Source organism: Myxocyprinus asiaticus, chromosome 32 (assembly GCF_019703515.2).
Source record: "Myxocyprinus asiaticus isolate MX2 ecotype Aquarium Trade chromosome 32, UBuf_Myxa_2, whole genome shotgun sequence".
Lineage (NCBI taxonomy): Eukaryota > Metazoa > Chordata > Actinopteri > Cypriniformes > Catostomidae > Myxocyprinus > Myxocyprinus asiaticus.
Genome location: NC_059375.1, coordinates 38,584,607 through 38,607,336, shown reverse-complemented (window position 1 = coordinate 38,607,336; position 22,730 = coordinate 38,584,607).

Genomic DNA, 22,730 nt, shown 5'->3' with positions numbered 1-22,730 from the left:
TAAATAACGCTGTTGTACAGGCAACCCACACTTATGTTGGGACCAGCAGGGTAATGTGACACACACGCTCAGTTAAACCTCCAGTGTAGCGTGAAACCACATGCTGCTTCGGTATTTATATGGTGTTACTATTTATTGGCAAGTGGATAGGGGGGTTATTGGGTGAGCTTATTAATGTATTTACTATACAGCAGCTACATATGGACAAATGCATTTGGCGATCAAGTGGAAGATCATAAGGAATTTTATAACTTCACCAAAATCTCTTGATTCCATTTTTTTTATTTTTTTTTATTGGGTGAGCCATGTTTGAATCCGCAGTACAATAGTGTGAACTATACTTTTACAGCATTTATTAATCTTGGTTAATGTTAATTTCAACATATAGTAATACATTTATAAAATCAAAAGTTGTATATGTTAACAATAGTTAATGCACTATGAATTAACATGAATTAACAGTGAGCAATTGTATTTTTATTAACTAACATTAACAAAGATTAACAAATGCTGTAAAAAATATATATTGTTAGTTAATGATACCTAATGAATTAACTAATGTTTACGAATGGAAACTTTTTGTAACGTGTTACCTAATAGTCAATATACGCACACCTCTGACCGCATATAAAATAAAATAATATTTTAAAGGAGAAGCTTGTAATATCTCTGTGCCATTAGTGGAACCAAATGGAATGAAAAAAATAAATATTGTTTTTCTGAACACTCCCCCTGTCTTTCATTGGTCAACAAACAGATATTTCTAACCTAAATTCACACCACTGGTTAAGTCAATGTTGCTATGGTGGACTGGCCAGGATGCTCCAACAAACAGACCAACTCTTGACCTCATAGAATGTTGAACTGAAATATAAATGACATGAAGAGAAATGTATTGAATTATAAATCAAAGAGCTTCAACACAGTCACACAACAGAGGGATTTGGCTCCATTTGGAAGACTTTTGGGTAAATTAAAGCATTCTGGGAAATGTTAAGGGATGAAGTGATTCATTTTAAATACTGAATAGAGTACATAAATGAAATATAAATATGTACAGGTGACGTTTCAAACATTTATTTTTAAATAATGTTTCGGGTTCAGTACAAGTTAAGCTCATTTATCAGCATTTGTGGCATAATGTTGATTACTACAAAAAAATAATTATGACTCAACACTCGTTTATTAAAAAAAGAAAAAGACAACACATTTAGTACTGTATAACATCTTGTGGCTATACTTTTGAAACGTTTATGACCTGGCTCGCTTCACTTCCATTGTAAGTACCTTACTGTTACTGAGATTTGTGCTTTTTTTTTGCTTTTTTTTGTTTTTTTTTTATAAATAAGGGACGAGTCTAAAATATTTTTGTGGTAATTAACATTATGCCACAAATGCTCTTGATTGAGTCAAACATTCTAATGTTTCGGGAAATACTGTGTTTTGATATGTCTTATGTTTATGTATAATTCATGCTAAAAAACAAAACAAAAACAAACAAACAAAAAAAACATATTTTATTAAAAACTAAACTTAATAATTTTTTAATATATGAATTCTGAATGGCACACAACCCACCAAAACCCAGTTCTTCACAGACTGATTTAATCTCTATGCAGTTTTAGCAAGAAAATCAAAGACTCTTTTGATAGAGAAGTAAAACAGTTTTGATTAATAAGAAATTGAGAACTTAATAGTAAGTGTTCACCTGTTGGGTTCATCTGCAGCCATGCTGTGTAAATTACTCTAAAATCCATTTAATTACTTGCTCTTTTTAGATAAGAGTGCACACAATTATAGCTAATACTGATTGAAAAGCCATTATGGGTGTGTTTGTGTATTAATGCATGGCTGATAGCCTTACCTATGGGAAATGTTAATTATGTTACAACACAACTGCTGTGTGAAAAAAAAAAAAAAAAAAAAGGTATACATTTTGTTATTGCGTGCTGAAAAAAAAAAAAAAAAAATTATACGTTGATTTGCTGGTGTCCCAGCCTGGTCTGGTTTTAGAGGGATTTTTGCACTTGTCAGCTGGTTAGGCTGGGAAACTAGTTGGCTGGCCAGTTAAACTAGCTGAACTCCAGCTTGGGAGACCAGCTAGACTAGCGTAAACCGGCTAAGACCATTAAACATAAAGCTGGCCTAAATCTTAGGTTAGTTTAAGCCATTCTTTTCCAGAAATAAATAATAATAACAATAAAAAAAAATCTCTCTCTTTCTCACACACAATAACCTGACAAAGTGAATGAGAACTGGGAGTGCTGATTAATTTGCTCTTTGTCTCATTATTTATGATAGTAATAATGTAATTTTCTTAAATGTGCAGCTGCAGGGACGATTGTGGCTGGACACCTTCTTTCTCACCCAATGCCAAAGGCTACAATCGAGTCCTGCCTCGCACTTCAAAGAAAACATTCCCAGCTTATTAACAACTGCACAAAAAAATCTCCCTCATTGCTTTTGGCCATGGAATCTATATTCCTTAAAATATCAGTAAGCTTGGAATGGTTATGTAGATTTCTAATAACTGGAATTACTAGACGTGTATTTGAGGTGGCAGCTCTTGACATATTTATAATTCAAAACATTCACTGTATATAATGTTATAAGCCGTAGGCTTCGGCACTGCACCACAAATCACTTTACAAGCTCAAATCTCTTTATGGATGCTGCAGTGTTTCTAGTCTGAAAGAATGAGACCTGTGCAGCATATAACCAAGTGCATACTACAGAAAGACTACATATGGCATACTAGCTCAGTGTCAGTCTGTTTAAAAGTGTATTTTATCACACACACAAAAAACAAAACAAAAACAAAAAAACTATCATTTACTCACCCTCATGTCTTTCCCTACCTATATGACTTTCTTTCTTCCATGGAACACAAAAGGAGAAATTTTGGGGGACTGGAGCTTTCAAGCTTCAAAAAGGGACACAAAAGAACCATAAAAGTATCATAAAAATAGTCCATGCAAGTTGTGCACTATATACAAGTCTTCTGAAATCATATTCAATTTAAGTCCCTCAAAATAGGAAAGGCTTCTGGCCAAAATTTTTGAAAATACAGTTCCACTTATGGATACAATGCCTGGCCAAAAAAAATCAAATAAACAATAACTCTATTATTTCATTGGACCGCATTTATCTTTGATTACAGTGTGCATTCGTTGTGACATTGTTTTGACAACGTTATGCAACATCACAACATTTGTTTCCATCCAGAGTTTTGGCTGAGATCTTGTATTGATGACGAGAGAGTCAAACCACTCCGTAAATTCTTCTCCAGCACATCCCAAAGACTTTCAATAGGGTCAGGACTCTATGGTGGCCAATTCATGTGTGAAAATGATTCCTCGTGCTCCCTAAACCACTCTTTCACAATTTGAGCCCAATGAATCTTATCATTTTCATCCTGGAATATGCCTTTGCTGTCAGGGGAAAAAAAAAAATGCATTGATGGGATAATCTGGTCATTCAGTACATTCAGGTAGTCAGCTGACTTCATTTTATTGCCACATAACATTGCTGAGCCTAGACCTGACCAATTGAAACAACCCCAGATCATAACACTGCCTCCAGAGGCTTGTACAGTGGGCACTATGCATGAAGGGTGCATCGATTCATGGGCTTCCCTTCTTACCCTGATGCGCCCATCGCTTTGGAATAGGGTAAATCTGGACTCATCAGACCACATGACCTTTTTCCATTGCTCTACAGTCCAATCGTTATGCTGCCTAGTAATTTGAAGTCGTTTTTTCTGATTACCCTCACTAATAAGTGGCTTTCTTGTGGCCACACAACTGTTTAGTCCCAATCCTGTAAGTTCTCGTCGCATTGTGCGTGTGGAAATGCTCTTACTTTAAATATTAAACATAGCCATGAGTTCTACTGTTGATTTTTTATGATGTGACCAATCATTTTAGTGATCTCCGATCACGATCACTCAAGATTTTTTTCCAACCACATTTCTTCCACAAAGCTGATAGTTCACCACTATCCTTCCAGGTTTTAATAATGCGTTGGACAGTTCTTAACCAAATTCCAGTGATTTCAGCAATCTCCTTGTTTTCTTTGCTTGATGCAGACCAATAATTTGCCCCTTCTGAAACACAGTAAAAAAATTTCCACGACCACAGGATACGTCTTCCGACATGTTTGTTTCAGAAATGAGAAGCTACACACTGCATCAGTTAGGGTTAAAAGAATTGTTGCCAGTTGAAACATATTAATCACTGCAATAATGATCCAGTCATAGGCTCTTAAGTATCTGCTTATTTAAATACAAACAGCTATTTTTTTAATTTATTTTTATTATTATTTTTGGCCAGGTATGATTCACACAGAACTTAAAAAAAAATTAGAAGTCACAAATTGGCTAGTTTTGGCAAAGTCACTCTCATATTTATTTCTCAAAATATTGCGTGTGTTTCATTTTCAGCTCCACAGTATGTTTATCGACAGTATAAAGTAGTTTTTCTCCTTATATTGCAAACTCTGCACATGCACAGTATGGCCCACTTTACCTGTTTGACACAGCTATGCTTCCTTTAACCATAATCTATTCTCACTGCGTTGCTGCTTGCAGTAGGGGACGGGGGGGGGGACTGCCCTGAAACATAATTAATCATTGATGAGTGTCAAAATGTGATAAATGTTGCTTGCTGAGCAATTTATGAACTCCACCCTGGTGCTGATTTGTACCCAGATTGAGTATGAATTACCATCAAAATGTAGGATACACACAGGACAGTTTGATTGATATGTGGCGTTCTGTGTTTGAGATTCAGTGAAATTGTACAAGAAGGAACATGATGATTTTTAAACAGAAGCAAACTATGTTAGTTGAGATGGTGGAAATGCTTCCCAAAGGCCATCATGTGTTGAACGCAATAAATATTTCGATCATGTGTATTAGTATCCTTTAGGATGTCATTATTGAGTTCTGTCCAATCGCCTTCCAATGGATCATTGGCTGCTATCTCATAAACTTTCATAACAGTTTACTTCCCTAACTTTAATACTAACTCTAGCCCTTGTACCTAAAAGGGATAGTTCACCCAAAAATGAAAATTCTCTCATTATTTACTCACCCTCATGTCATCCCAGATGTGTATAACTTTCTTTCTTCTGCAGAACACAGACTGAGATTTTTAGAAGGATTTCTCAGCTCAGTAGGTCCTCACAATGCAAGTAAATGGTGACCAACATTTTTAAGCCAAAAAAGCACATAAAGCACATAAAGGCAGCATAAAAGTAATAAATATGACTCCAGTTGTTAAATCCATTTCTTCAAAAGTGATATAAGTGTGTGTGTGAGAAACAGATCAATATTGAAGTCCTTTGTTTACTATAAATCTCCACTTTCACTTTCATATTCTTTGTTTTTGGCGATTCACATTATTCATGCATATTGCCACCTACTGGGGAGAGAGGAGAATTTATAGTAAAATAGGACTTAAATATTGATATTTTTCTCACCCACACCTTTCATATTGCTTCTCAAGATTAAGATCAAGATTCTTATGGATTACATTTCTGCTGCCTTTATGTGCTTTTTGGAGCTTCAAAATTTTAGTAGCCGTTCACTTGCATTGTGATGACCTACATAAATCTGGTCCAAAATGCAGCGTACTCTGACAAACTGTCCATTTTTCACAATAATAGACCTCTGTGTACGTTTTTTTTTTTTTTTTTTTTTTATAATGGTGAGTATTTTCAAATTTTGCAAATGTTTTTTTTAGAGAAAACGCAGAAAAATAGCACAAAAAAAATGTGTATAGACTTTGTGATCAGAATTTTGGTCTAGACACATAAGGACTGTACACATAAGGCAAAAGACTAAGATAAAAGCATAAAAGTTAAATATTTAAACAATAAAATGTCCAAAAAAAATAAAGTAAAACTTGAAATTGATGTGAAAGTGATATGACCTCTCTGTTGATTTGTTGTCCACAGCACTGCAGGTTGTGTTATGATTTGGACCTCCTTCTGTGGTTATGTTTTCTTTTGTAGCAGGATTCAAATTTGCACGGTTGGACAAGATCTGAACAGGATTTATCAGCATTTGCAATAAGCACCCAGGTCTGCTATGGGAATATAGTGCAAGAGAAAATAAAACAGCCTCCTGGTTACATTTTATTTCTTGATTTTGTGGAAAGCTTCATATTAAATAAAACATCCTCTGAGATTCAGCTTCATGCAATCTCTGTTCCTCAGTTTAAAACTCCTGCTAGGCAAGAAATCGGATATATTGTCTTGTAGCCTACACAGGAAGCAGGTCAGGATCCGTCGCCGGAATTGAGTTTGAATATTTCCTTCTCAGGAAGTATTTCTCTTTCCGAGGAACATGAATTACGAAAGCATAAAAAGGCTGAGGAAATTGTTCGTTCGTGCACGCTAATGTAAACATATGGAAGTGTCTACGTCTTTACCCTCGGGTCTTTCTTCTGTCAACCAAAGAAAGGACTAGCTCTGAGATTTTTGTTCTTCAAAATAAAATGTAAGACAAATCGACTTGCGTATCCTTGGCTAAATAATCTGTTCCACTGTGCTTTCCTGCAGGATATGAGACAACAAGAGAAAATAATATATTTACTGCTGAAATACAGCAAGTTTACAGAACATTTGTAGGGGAGTATTTTATATTATTTTCACAGCATGCAGCAAATAAGCCACAGGATTCTGGAAACTGGTGTTTGCTTTTTGAAGTTTAGAGAAAACCTAGTCTTTGGAAAGTTGAACATTTATGGAGTCTTTTCATTGTGGTATATTAAAGGTTTAAAAAGGCAATTATTTATTAAATTAGTCTGAGAGATAAATATTGAGAGGTTCATATATTATCTCAACTTCAGGTTGCTCATTGCTCTGCAATCGTATAATAATTGCCTTAATCAGTACAGCATATACTTTGTTTAGATATGCACTCAATGCACTTTATTAGGAACCCCTGTACACCTAAATATTCATGTGATTATCTAATCAACCAATCGTGTGGCAGCAGTGAAATGCATAAAATCATGCAGATACAGGTCAGGAGCTTTAGTTAATGTTCATATCAACCATCATAATGGGAAAAAAATTGATCTCAGTGATTTAGACTGTGGCATGATTGTTGGTGCCAGACGGGCTGGTTTGAGTATTTCTGTAACTGCTCATCTTCTGGGATTTTCACGCACAACAGTCTCTAGAGTTTACTCAGAATGGTGCCAAAAAAAAAAAAAAAAAACATCCAGTGAGTGTCAGTTCTGCGGACGGAAATACCTTGTTGATGAGAGAGGTCAACAGAGAATGGCCAGAATGGTTCAAGCTGACAGAAAGGCTACGGTAACTCAGATAACACCTCTGTACAATTGTAGAGAACAGAATATCATCTCAGAATGCACAACACGTCAAACCTTGAGGCAGATGGGCTACAACAGCAGAAGACCAAGTCGGGCATTTTATTAGGACCACAGTGTTCCTAATAAAGTGCTCAGTGAGCGTATTCTAAAATATTTGGATTAGTAATAATAAAGAATGAATGGATGCATACAAACTTTTGACTGGTAGTGTATATAGTGTATTGAATTAGGCATGGATCAAAACAAGTGGGGGCCCCATAATTTCAACCCACTGGACCATTACAATTAGCACACAGAGATAGACATACAGTGCATCCGGAAAGTATTCACAGCGCTTCACTTTTTCCACATTTTGTTATGTTACAGCCTTATTCCAAAATGGATTAAATTAATTATTTTCCTCAAAATTCTTCAAACAATACCCCATAATGACAACATGAAAGAAGTTTTTTTGAAATCTTTGCAAATTAATAAAAAAAAAAAATAAAAAAAAAAAATAAAAAAACACATGTACATAAGTATTCACAGCCTTTGCTCAATACTTTGTTGAAGCACCTTTGGCACCAATTACAGCCTCAAGTCTATTTGAGTATGATGCTACAAGCTTGGCACACCTATTTTTGGGCAGTTTCTCCCATTCTTCTTTGCAGGATCTATCAAGCTCCATCAGGTTGGATGGGGAGCGTCGGTGCACAGCCATTTTCAGATCTCTCCAGAGATGTTCAATCGGGTTCAAGTCTGGGCTCTGGCTGGGCCACTCAAGGACATTCACAGAGTTGTGGACATTCACAGAGTTGTCCCGGAGCCACTCCTTTGTTATCTTGGCTATGTGCTTAGGGTCGTTGTCCTGTTGGAAGATGAACCTTTGCCCCAGTCTGAGGTCCAGAGCGCTCTGGAGCAGGTTTTCATCAAGGATCTTTCCCTCGATCCTGACTAGTCTCCCAGTTCCTGCCGCTGAAAATCATCCCCGCAGCATGATGCTGCCACCACCATGCTTCACTGTAGGGATGGTATTGGCCAGGTGATGAGCGGTGCCTGGTTTCCTCCAGACATGATGCTTGCCTTTTACTGAGGAGTGGCTTCCGTCTGGCCACTCTACCATACAGGCCTGATTGGTGGAGTGCTGCAGAGATGGTTGTTCTTCTGGAAGGTTCTCCTCTCTTCACAGAGAAATGCTGGAGCTCTGTCAGAGTGACCATCAGGTTCTTGGTCACCTCCCAGACTAAGGCCCTTCTCCCCCGATCGCTCAGTTTGGCCGGGCGGCCAGCTCTAGGAAGAGTCCTGGTGGTTCCAAACTTCTTCCATTTATGGATGATGGAGGCCACTGTGCTCATTGGGACCTTCAATGCTGCAGACATTTTTCTGTACCCTTCCCCAGATCTGTGCCTCGATACAATCCTGTCTCGGAGGTCTACAAACAATTCCTTGGACTTCTTGGCTTGGTTTGTGCTCTGACATGCACTGTTAACTGTGGGACCTTATATAGACAGGTGTGTGCCTTTCCAAATCATGTCCAATCAACTGAATTTACCACAGGTGGACTCCAATCAAGTTGCAGAAACATCTCAAGGATGATCAGTGGAAACAGGTTGCACCTGAGCTCAATTTTGAGTGTCATGGCAAAGGCTGTGAATACTTATGTACATGTGATTTTTTTTCGTTTTTTATTTTTAATAAATTTGCAAAGATTTCGAACAAACTTCTTTCATGTTGTCATCATGGGGTATTGTTTGTAGAATTTTGAGGAAAATAATGAATTTAACCCATTTTGGAATAAGGCTGTAACATAACAAAATGTGGAAAAAGTGAAGTGCTGTGAATACTTTCCGGATGCACTGTATCACACACTCTGTAGAATAAGAGAATATAAAACTATACTTAAGAAAAAAAGAAGACACGTGTTTAGTGCTTGAATTTCCCTAAGACTAATCTCCTTCATTCGTTGCGCTGAATAAACACTTCCGCAATGGTAATCATGTCCACTTCGGCCAGAACTTCTCTGTGTGTATGGCTGCACATCACTTCATTAAGTCTTCTCTGTGTCATTGTCGAACGTAGGTATGTTTTAATATGGCTTTGTGTTGAAAATGATCTTTCAGCTGATGCTGTTGGGACAGGAATTGTGAAAAACAGTTTCAGCAATTTGTGCACTTCTGTTAGAAGAGTTTTGGCTCCAGGGACAGTATTCATTGCCTCACTAATGAACCTTACTGATAGTCCAGAAGCTTGAAGTCCGGATATCTTGATAATGTCTGGCTACATGATCATCTGTGCATGCAAACTGTCAAAGTCGAAATCCTTCGAGTATAAAGAAGTAATAGAAGACTGGAGATTTACCTCTTCTCCAGAGGCAGCTGTGACAAAGAGATTTTCCAAGTCTACAACTGCCTTGAAGTCTTTCTGATTGAAACGACGACCAAGTTCAGCATTCATCAGGTCCAATACCTCAAAGTATTGTTTTCTGTAATATTCTGAAGGACTGTCAAAAACATGATCTGAACAGCTTCTGCTAAGTTTTTGGGGCTTTTTCTGTTGCCGGGGCAACTTGGGAGCGTCTGTCAAATCCTTGGAAGCCTCTGTAACCGACTTAAAAAAAGCATGAAATGCCTCCTGAGACCTTTGTCCTTGAATAAAACTTTGTGTCACAGTGACTGCACTTTGAGCATCTTGTAGCGTCATGTCAGTGGTTTGCAATTTTTTGGATAACTGTTCAGTTTGAGAGAAAATCATGTAGGCATGACACAGGCCGAAATATGTGCTAAACTTTTCTAGCAGAGCCAAAATGCCAACAGCTTTCCAACCACATTCGTCATTGGATTCTTCTTAAATTTCTGTCATTAGCAGTACAAGAATGGAGTAGTTGTCGATGATTGATTTCACAGCGCTACTGCGCACAGTCCACCGCATTAGACAGAGAGTTTGCAGATTCTGCGTGTTGGGTTTTAGTTAGTTTTTTAATGCTTCATATGCATGGTTTCATTTTGGGGACTGTTCGATCAGATGCGTCACTTCCAGAATGATATCAAGAGCATCTCGAATTACCTTACATTTTTTCCCAGTGTCTTGAGGGCATAAATTTAAGTAATGTGCTAAACAATGCACATGTATGGCTGCTGGATTACTCTCTTTAAAGCTTGCAGCAACGCCTCTCAAATGGCCTGACATGTTTGCAGCGCCGTCATATGCTTGCCTTCTGCATAAACCAGGCATTATATTGCATCGTATCAAAATGTCATTAAGCAAATTTAAGATAGATTTAGCATCAGTTTTTGGCAAGACAAAAAGTCCAGTGAAATCCTCACGAATAGTATACGTGTCATCCACCCAGCAAAACAAAGCCACAAGCTGTTCTTTGTCAGAAATGTCACGAATGGGTGACAAAACCTTTTGAAGTACATCGAGCGAAATAATGTGAATTATCTCGTTGATTATGTCATGGGACACATAATTCTTCTCAATGAGCCAGCGTTTTATTTCTGGGCAGTCATCAGATCTTAGCAACATTAACTTGTAAAGATTACTGCAATATTGACCATCTATTGCAATGCCTTGGCCCATCAGAAAACTAAGAGAAGTTAGTTGTTTTTTTAGCATCTCTCGGCAGATTTTCTGGTTTGCTTTTAATTGGGAGTCTAGCTGCACTGCCACAGTAGGTTGCTGAGACACAAAAATGTAAAACTGTGCCACACACTCTCTGTGATGTTTGCTTCTTATGTGCTCTTTAAATTACATTAATGCATGTTTCCAGTTGTGGAAACCATCAACCGCAAAGGCCGGTTCAGTTTTCATGTTTAATGCCTGTCCTTTGACTGCACAAAGGCAACAATGTGTGCAGAAATGTTTTCCACGCATTTCGCACAATGTCAGCCAACTAAAATCTTTAAACCACTGTGGTTGGACTGACCGCGTTTTTTGTGAAGAACCAGTTCCTTTTACCTTTCGAGTTTCCTTCAACACAGCAGGATTGGTTGGTTGATTAGCCCTTGTAAGATCCCTGCAGCACTCACTTGAACAGTGGATTTTGGCTGTACTGAATGTAGAAAGAGGGAGGGTGGATGGGATCACCTGAGGAGGAGAAACCAGGTGAGCATCTGATGTGCTAGCATCATCCAAAACTGCATCAGAACTCGATGTAGAAGTGTTGGTAGAGTTGTTGGAACTTGTCGGGTTAGTGTCTCTTGTCTGCTTACTCTTGAAGTAGTCAGAAATTGGCCGATGTCTCTTCATATTGTGCTTATGAAATCATGCAGGACAAAATGAAAGCAGATCGTATCACCGCCTCAATGCCTCAATGCCATCTACACAAAATTTGCGCTGCTGATTGGTTAATTTTTAATCGACGCAGGCTGAGTTATAATGTTGTTGTATTGGTTTAAAACTTGTTTATATATTTATGTACTGCTTTTAACATATAATAGACGCCGTACCACTTGACAAAATATAATACATCATCACCAGTGTCATTAAATTCATTTGAATATTATTTTTTGAAAGTTATATGCATTTCATATTTTATCAGACATCAAAAGTAACTCGGGCTTGGAAAAGGAAATTGTTTCCTCTAGTCAAAGGAAAAAAAAAATCCATATATTTGTCCACATAATTCACAAGATAAATAGGTTTGGATAGTTCTCCCTGAGTTTCTCATGGTTTCCATGGTTAAATATTCCATAATGCAAGTCAGTGGAATGATCCAGAATGACGATACAACCCAAACAAGGACAAACAATGTGATGGACCTGCCATCAGCAGAACAAATGCCCCTTTGGGGACACAGTTGCAAGCTGAGAACGATCTGTCTCTGACTGCCATTTGAAGAGGAAGATGATGAAGGTCCTTGCGAGGAGGAGGAGGAGGATGAAGAGATGATAAGAATGGTGACATTTTACAAAGAATGAATTGCAGCGTCTGGCATGGTCTTTTATTTGAATGTGCTGTCTGCATTGTTTTAGCACCTGATTCAGAATTTTGGAATTATGCAAACCAGGCAACGTTGCAAACACCCACCCCCAAGAAGAAAAAAAATTATATTGTGATATCATTTACTCACAAAAGGATATGTTTGGGAGAATGTTAAGGACTGACAGTCTTTCTGTACCAGTCTCTAATGTTTTTTTCCTTGTTGTAAGGTGATTCTACTCAATATCACAGTACAGAGAAAAGATTTATTGTCCAATCAGATATAGTGCAATCTGACACTCCCGTTGTGCTTTCATCGGAAGGAAATCCACATTGAACTGAATATGACATTGTGCTCAAATCAGATGACATTAAGTCCATTTCCTTATAAAAAGAGCTTAAAGTAGCTGTCAGACTATATTTGATGATTTAATCTGAGATGAGTTTTAATACTGTAGTGCTATTGGCTTCTCGTGCAGGAAACCATTAGAATCAGACTAATTTGAATATGTCTATGCAAATGTAAATATGTCTTTTCCAGCAAGCTCAAAATGTTTTCTTAACGTTGCAGTTTTGCTGCAGATCGGTTTCGTTACTATAACATACTGTATTAAAAACTTTCTAGAAAGCACACCTGATATGAAAAAAAAAAAAAAAAAAATGTAAGCAAGACATGACATGAAGTTATACAACCAAATTAAAATGTTGTAGCAACATTGTTAGAATCACTGAACATGTCTACCTGGTAGTTTTTCTTAAAGTGGCCTAAAATATCACCATAACGTCTGAGTAACCTTTAGTTTCATTTTTAAGTAAGAAAAAACCTTAATGGGTGAGTAAAACCTGACAAGAATAGCAAGTGCACAGCAAGAGTAACATGAGGTTGTCTGAGGTGAAAAAAATAGAAAAAAAGAGTGCTGATAAATGACAGTTCTGTCAGATTTAAAAGATTAATAAAGGCAGAACAGCAAACAGGTTATTAAGAAACAGTATTTAAAAACACTGGAATTTCATGTATCCATCACTCTTTCTCTCTTTAATAAACAAATTATTTTGGAAGATGAACAGTTAAGGCCAACAGTAAGAAAACAGAGGCAAGAAAAAAAATATGTTAAACCTTTGGAAATAGTTGGTTTTCTGTATTAATTGGTCATAAAATGTGATCTCATCTTCATCAAAGTCACAAGTATAGACAAGCACAATGTGCGTAAGCTAACAACACACAAATATAAAGTTTGGAATAATGTACAGATTTTGCTCTTATGGAAAGAAATTGGTACTTTTATTCACCAAAGTGGCATTCAATTGATCACAAGAATGCCACTTTGCTTAGCTCAATGGGGTTAAGATCCATAACACTCTTTTCCAATTATCTGTTGTCCAATGTCTGTGTTTCTTTACCCAGTCTAACATTTTCTTTTTTTTTTTCTGTTTCAAAAGTGGCTTTTTCTTTGCAATTCTCCCCATAAGGCCTGCACCCCCGAGTTTTCTTTTTACTGTTGTACATGAAACTGGTGTTGAGCGGGTAGAATTCAATGAAGCTGTCAGCTGAGGACATGTGAGGCATCTATTTCTCAAACTAGAGACTCTGATGTACATATCCTCTTGTTTAGTTGTACATCTGGCCTTCCACATCTCTTTCTGTCCTTGTTAGAACCAGTTGTCCTTTGTCTTTGAAGACTGTAATGTATACCTTTGAGGCAATTTCAAGCATTGCATAGCCTTCGTTTCTCAAAACAATGATTGACTGACGAGTTTCTAGAGAAAGCTCTTTCTTTTTTGCCATTTCTGACCTAATATTGACCTTAAGGCATGGCAGTCTATTGCATACTGTGGCAACTCAAAAACAAACACAAAGACAATGTTAAGCTTCATTTAACAAACCAAATAGCTTTCAACAGTGTTTGATATAATGGCAAGTGATTTTCTAGTACAAAATTATCAATTTAGCATGATTACTCAAGGAACAGGTGTTGGAGTGATGGCTGCTGGAAATGGGGCCTGTCTATATTTTATAAAAAATGACTTTTTTTCAAATAGTGATGGTGCTGTTTTTTTTACATCAGTAATGTTCTGACTATACTTTGTGATCAGGAGATCAGCAGTTACAAAAATACTCAAACCAGCCCGTCTGGCACCAACAATCATGCCACGGTCCAAACCACTGAGATCACATTCTTTCCCCATTCTGATTGTTGATGTGAACATTAACTGAAGCTCCTGACCTGTATCTGCATGATTTTATGCACTACACTGCTGCCACACAATTGGCTGATTAGATAATTGCATGGATGATTGTTGGTGCTAGATGGGCTGGTTTGAGTATTTCTGTAATTTCACACACAACGGTCTCTAGAATTTTCTCAGAATGGTGCCAGAAACTAAAAACATCCAGTGAGCGGCAATTCTGCGGATGGAAATGCTTTGTTGATGAGAGAGGTCAACAGAGAATGGCCAGACTGGTTCAAACGGACAAAGCCTACGGTAACTCAGATAACCGCTCTGTACAATTGTGGTGAGAAGAATATCATCTCAGAATGCTATTCTGAGATGTAGGTTGGCGCTGTTTTGGTGGCACGAGGAGGACCTACACAATATTAGGCAGGTGGTTTTAATGTTGTGGCTGATCAGTGTGTATATATATATATATATATATATATATATATATATATATATATATATATATATATATATATATGTGTGTGTGTGTGTGTGTGTGTGTGTGTGCGTGTGTGTGTGTGTGTGTGTGTGTGTGTGAGAGTGTGTGTGTGGGCAGGTTTGGGTGGTTTACGAGGAAATACTTTTTAGGTTACAAACTGGTAATTACAAGTGTATTATGCTTTAAATGTGGTTTATGAGGACATTTCTAGTGTCCCCATAATTTAAATCGCTTAAAAAACATACTAAATGATGTTTTTATTTTTTAAATGTAAAAATGCAGAAAGTTTTTTGTGAGGGTTAGGTTAGGGTTCGGGGACAGAATCTATAATTTGTACAGTATAAAAATCATTATGTCTACGGAGAGTCCTCATAAGGATAGCCGCACCAACGTGTGTGTGTTATACTGTATATGTAATAATTTATACATGTTTAACAACACTGGATCTAACTAGGACAGAGAGGGAAATAGACAGTGGATAGAAATAATAATGTGTGACATTATAAATGTCTTAACTGTAATTCTTGATCAATTTAATGCACTCTTAATGCACTCATTTATTTCAAAAGCAAAAATGTCTTAGTGTTCTAAAACTTTTGACTGGTAATGTATATAGCATATAAATAGTACACACACACACACACACACACACACACATATATATAATATAGATACTAAAGTTCACTATATTATAGTCATTGACTGCTTGCTTGACAAAGTCTGTTATGGTAAAATCTGAATTAACTGTCACTATTTAAACACCACCAGATTTGTTTTCATGCTTTTTACTGTATGTTCTAGTCATGTGCATGGACACAAAAATGGAAACCCACCCAGCCTGTAGTTTGTAGTCATTAAGCCTTTTGATCTTCTATTGGTACTAATGCATCCAACTATTCACAGGCTCCATTAATCAAATATGTCCTTTGCATAGAAATGTCATTGGCTCAGAGCATTCATTTTGAGATATTTTTTCTACGCTGACTTATTCAAATTATTATCCTGGCCCTTTGAACAAATATGCAGAGGGGAATGTACACGACTCAATAAAATATTCATGCATGCCAAAGAAACTAGTGACCGCATTCATTTTCAGCCATTTTAAAATGCAAACCACTGGACAGCGTTAAAAATGTAAGCCATCTGATGCTCTTGTTTATCATTCTGTGTGTGATACAAAATGAGTTACATTGCTCTCTGGTGATGTGTGACCTCTGGAAGACAAGCGAGAGTGGGTGTGTCTGTGTTTATTGGACAAGACAGTCTATTGGCATTATGTAAATATTCAGCAAACACTGCGACATAGTGCTTTACTGGGGCATTATCGCTTTGTAAATTGCTTCCTTTAAGAAAAGTCATTTCCCTCAACAAATCACCCTGTTAAAAGAAATACTTCAAACACAATGCATTATTTAGCGAGTGTTAAATAATACATCAGTGCCAGCCATCTCTTCAAATATATATGTTTTTTTTTTTTTTTGGGTCTCTATATCCCTGTGGACCTACGGCTGTAATATTCACAAATGTGATAATAAACTGTTAAATCTCTATTTGCAGGGAGAGTTTGGATTGGATAGTGACTTTTTTTAGTGAAAAGCAAGTACACAAGAACAAAAATGAAAGTAGTTTCAAGATTCTCTGATACTATTCATAGGGAGAGAAGATTGTTAAAAGAGTTCGAGATAATCTTCGTGCAGTAACTTCTTTAAGTTTAATAGAGAGATTAGAGTTAGAGGAGGCACGGTGGTTCAGTGGTTAGCACTGTTGCCTCACAGCAAGAAGGTCCTGAGTTTGAGTCCCAGCTAAACTGGGCTTTTCTGTGTGGAGTTTTCATGTTCTCCCCATGTTCGTGTCAGTTTCCTCCAGTTGCTCTGGTTTCCCCCACAAGTCCAAAAACATGCAGGTTAAGTGAATTGGAGACTCTAAATTGCCCTGTAGGTGTGAGTGAGAGTACCCAGCCACTGGGGGTTGCGTAAGGAAGGTCATCCAGCATAAATCCTGTGACAAGTCAAATATGCGGATCACAGATGGTCCACTGTGGCAATCCCTAATGGGACCAGCCGAAACAAGAGAGAGACTAGAGTTCATTAGTGGTGGTTGCTAAAGCAAACATCATTATTGCTTTGTTAGTGGTTATTCAGATCTATATACTGTACAGTATGAGCAATAGTATCCTAATAGTGATTCTTGCCTTAGAAAGAACCATTAACTAGGATTATATATTGACATTATTGATATTTTTGAGTGGCGCTTAATTGTGCAAAACTTAATGGCACAATGCTAGAGTGTTGTGGATGTTTGACAGGGCATTGCTATATGGTTGCTGAATTGTTCTGTGTGGTTTTTTTAGCATGTTGCTAGCATGTTCTGGGTGGTTGTTAAGCCGTTGCTTACTGGCCTAATTCAAAAAAGTACAACCTCATATTATCCTTCAATGTAAATCTACAGAATTTTATAGTCCGGCAGGCGAAATTGTAAGTCTGAACAAACTGATCTGACAGTGAAATCATAAACAGTAAGTTGAGTTTTCTTCAGCTAAAATTCGTCTGTACTTACTGAAATTTGAAACACTGCCCCCAGGGACAAAAGTGGTAAGTGTTGTTGGGCATATGGACATGAGCTCAATTTTCCCAAGTAGGTATAGATGTAGGCCAGAGATCTCTAAATGGGGGCAGAATCTCCAAAAGAGGGCGGAGTTAGCCCAAAAAGGGGTTTGTGCTAACTCCAAAATGGGGTGTCACTTTGACACATGGTTAAGGTTAGGGAAAGGGTTAGGTTAGGGGCTCCCTATATCTTTAATGGTGGTTTGGAGCTCCCGCCCCTCTTTGGAGCTCTGCCTGCAGCTATATCCTACATTTTCTAGGTGAATTGTCCACGGATTGGTGCCAAAAGCAAGTAGTGAAGCGAACTGTTTTTTGCTGTAATACAGTGAAGAGGAATGCATGTTTTATAAACTGTGTCCCTCAACCCAAGCCCCAAACCTAAACCTAACCATCAGTGGAATAAAAATTTACGTTAGAGGGAAAAACACAACTTACAGATCACACTCATCACTGATTATGCGAACGCATTTACTTCCTGGTTTCAGTGCAGGATCTGAACCTGGGTCTCCTATGCTTCTGATGCTACATGCTTTTAGTTGCGCCACAAGGGAAGGTAAATTGTAGCAGATGCAAAAATGTCTGATGGGAGATGGCGTTGTCAGTGAGTTGGCATCCTAGGGTGCTGAAACTCTAAAAAACATGCTGATTTTCCGTGTGATCATGTTGGTATGAACACTTAGTAATAGTAAAGTAAACATCTTTAACCTGGTCTCATAGAATCAAGTTACAACATCTAAATTTTTGCAAAATAATTTTGATGTGGCCTGTTGTACGTATCGCAGCAGTTTCCTGGTGAAATGAACACTAGAGGTGCTAAACCAACAATGACTTTTATTCCCTTTCTCACACAACACAATTAATCAGTTTAAAGACACTTTTATTATAGCACATTAATTTACATTTTAACATTTTAACGTTTGCGTTACATAACCAACTACATTTTCAAGCTTGTTCAAGTGTGAGCAAATTTTGCAGTTCAAAGAACTGGGCTAAAAGCCCTGAATCGCACATGAGTCCCATAGAAACAAATCCCATAGACTTACTGAACAGTGAAACCAGAGACCAGCATATCATAGAGACTTGAGGGTGAGCTAATTTGCTTGCGGCAGTAAGCAATCACCTAGCAACCATCCAGAACACCCTAGCAACCACATATAAATGGGCCAACAACCACTCAGAACACCTTAGCAACTGCATAGCACACCCTGAAAACCATCCACAACACCCTAGCATCGTACTGACGAGTTTTGCACCAGAAAGCACCACTCACATTTCATCAAAACATCTAAAAATCTTGTTTACCTATAACAAATGCCAATCCTTAAACCTATAAACCTTCCCATTATGTTATGTTGATGTTTGCATGTATGTGTGTGTGTTCCTCCAAAGAATGACTTTAATAATTATTTGTAATAAATGTTTTAATATTTTTTTTTTCCCCTCCCTTTTGAAATAGAAATCAAACTTAAAAGGTAACATTTGAGTTGAAAGGTGGAGGCAGTGTGCTTCAGAGAACTCGCCCTTTTAAGACCAACAGATCTAATCCTTATTTCCACGGCTGCACAGCAAGACACCCAATGTCTTGAACGCAGCATTGAGGGCAGAGTACATGCCTTTGGAATTCCAAATGCACAAAAAGCGTCTTTCGTGACATTCAGTAAAACTTTGAGGCAAAGATAATTAGGTTAGAATGTGCTTTCCTTTTTAAAGTCAAGCATTTATATACCTTCCATCGCTCATTGTTATTAGACTGTGTGGGCATGTCTGGTCTGTGATTGTATTGCATTTCTTAAAGGTATAGTTCACCCAAAACTTAAAATTCTTTATTTACTACTCACTCATGTCATTCCAAACCCATATGCAATTATTTTTTTCTAGTCTTCACATAATTATTTTAAATACAATGGCAGTTTATAGTGACGACTGCTGTCAAGCATCAAAAAGGACCAAAAACACCATAAAAGTACTTTACATGACTACTACTTAAACAGTCGTATGACAGCTATGTGAGGAAACAGCAGAAATTAAGTAGTTATTCACTGGTAATATTCCCCTCTGCTGAAGATCCAAAATCTCATTCACTTTCACATTCAGATTTAAAAATGGCAAGCCAACGTGTTTGGTCAGGTCTGATATGACTGGCAGGAAAACAACATTTGACATAATCAAATGTGATACATTGCAAGCCCTTTTGACATTGAATCATGTGCAGGATTGGAATTATACAGTAGATATCAAGAATTTAATTTTCACTTGTTAAAATGCTAATTCTTGAGATCAGCAATGGAATTTCTTCTAGTGCAAATGCTAATTGTTTATATAATTAATTACGTTTACACTAGTAAAAATTACATTACATTTTTTATATCAAGAATGATGTAATTGCTCATGGAAATACACATTCCTGATATCAAAAATGGAATTTCAACTAGTAATTTTTTTTAATATAAATTGAATTTTCACTTGTAGAATTTCACTATGATCTGTCATTCACACCTATTCAAAAAGCAATTACAGATATCAAAAATGTATTTCTTACTAGTTGAAATTCCAAATACACATATCAGAAATGTACTTCTTACTAGTAAAAATGATCATTTTTCAAAATAAATAATCACTTTGTTACTTGTTACTTACAAAAGTCCATTCCTGATATCAACATTTGAATAACAACTAGTAAAAGTGCTCATTTATGATATCAGTTATTTGCTTTTTACTAGTGGCAATGTTAATTTTACATATCTTACATTATTGTAACTAGTAAGAAAGACTTTTAAGAAGCAATATCACATGAGCAAGAATGTGATATGGCCCTACATCAGCACTGCTGTTATTCGCCCACAGGCCGAGTGCCATAGGTAATCACAGCAGTGCAGAGTTAGGGCCATATAGCACGATTGAGAGTGTTATATTGCTTATATACAACAGTTCAATGAACAAGTACATTTTTTAAAAATGAAGAAAAACTGAGTAAGGTCACAAACAATGCATTTGTGAATGGAACTACTTTCTTACGTGACGGATCAGAATCTGCTGTTGCTGGTTCAAACCAAATGATGCGTCCAAGCCTCTCAAAAACATCACTTCAGAATTACTAATATCACAGCTTGGGCTGTTTCTAACATGTTATTGGAGAAACAAGGATGTGTGTGTATGTGTGTGTGTGTGTGTGTGTGTGTGTGTGTGAGTGTGAAAGTGTGAGAGAGAGAGAGAGAGAGAGAGAGAGAGAGAGAGAGAGAGAGAGAGAGAGAGAGAGAGAGAGATGGAGCATGTGCGATCACCTGTTGCTGATGCTGTAGTCTGTTAGTCAGCTTTCTGAAGATAATGTCATTTTGGTGTAATGCATCCTTTTTTCTCAGTGGGAAAAATAGCCGTCCAAGCGGGGGTATTCCTCTCTGTTTTGCCATAGTCGCTGCGCAAAAGACTTTCACTATAGAAACCGCAATGTCCTCTGCCATTTTGTCCTCTCCAATGTGGAAAGTCCGGTAAGAGGTAAGCGCCTTGAGTTTGTGTAATTAATCAGTCTGTTGTGTTTCTCAGCCGTGGCGGTTCTAGCTTGTATTGCGCCTTGGACGAAACCCGCTTCACCACACCCCCAAAGTAGTTGACCTGGGGGTGGGGGTCTGTGTGGGTGCCTCATACCGCCCCCCGCAAGATGACACTGCCACCCCCCCCCCCCCCCCCCGCAAGATGCCGCCCTGGGCAACGGCACATGTCGCCCATGCCTAAATCTGCTACTGCTCTCAGCTGTGATGAGCCTTAATGCTGAAGTTGTATGTTTAAAGCCGTTTAAAGCTATTTCCTAGCTTTAGTAGTGTAGGACTGCTGGTGAATGTAAACACTGACTGAAGCTGACTCATATTACACACAAAAATGGTCTTTTGCCTTCACCTGCTGGCTAATAAATGTAATGTCACAAAACTAAATGTAAAGGGACACATAGCTCTTAACACATCTCAATTCAACTGGTCAGGTCTAGGCTCAGCAACGTTATGTGGCAATAAAATGAAGTCACCTGACTACCTGAATGTACTGAATGAACAGATTATCCATCAGTGAATTTTTTTCTTTTCTGACAGCACAGGCATATTCCAGGATGACAATGCCAAGATTCATCTAGCTCAAATTGTGAAAGAGTGGTTCAGGGAGCATGAGGAATCATTTTCACACATGAATTGGCCACCACAGAGTCCTGACCTTAAATGTTGTGATGTTGCATAAGGTTGTCGAAACAATGCCATGACGAATGCATGCCGTAATCAAAGCTAAAAGCGGTCCAACTAAATATTAGAGTATGCATTTTTTTTTTTTTTGGCCAGGCAGTGTAGTACATGTAATTAATGATATAAAAAATATATAATTTTTACTAGTAAGTAGTACATAGCTGATATGTAAAAATTGGAATGCCAACTAGTGAGAAATTAATTATACGACAGATAACTGTGAAATTTTTCTACTGAAAATGCGGATATCAGTAATGATCTTTTTTACTAGTTGAATTAAATTTGTTTAAATCAAAAATGTGTTCTGTGAGTAATGACATCATTTTTTATATCAAGAATGAGCATTTTCACAAGAAGTAATTCCATTGCTGATATCAAGAAGATATCTAGTGAAAATTGTATTGTAGATATCTATAATTCAGGTCCTGCATGTGATTAAATGTTGAAAAGCTTGTCATATGTTATGTGCCATTTTAAATATAAGGAATGAAGATGAGATTTGAGAACTGTTGTATGAAAAAAAACATAATAAACAAAAAGAATAAAAAAAAAATAAAAATAAAAAAAAATAATATATATATATATATATATCTTTGTATGTTTGACAGAAAAATAACATCTTAAAAGTTGGAACAAGTAAATTATAGCTACCTTTTAATTTTTGACTGAACTATTAGTTAAAATCAACCAAAAAGTAGCCTATAATTGCTGACATATGGAACAAACAACTGGTATAACAGTTTGATAGACTTGAATACATAGACACTTAGAAAAAAAAAATAAGCCATCATTTCATGACAGCGTTTTTTGCATTGAAATGCACCTGTAAGAGAGGTAAGTTGCCAGAGGGTTACCCACACGTTGAAATGAAAAAAAAAACAAAACAAAAAAAAAAAAACACAAGAAGTAAGTGAAACTGCTCGCTGGAGATTATGTAACATGCTGATATCAGATACTGGGTGTTTTGCACCCATGGGGATGTACATATTTGGAGTATAAACCT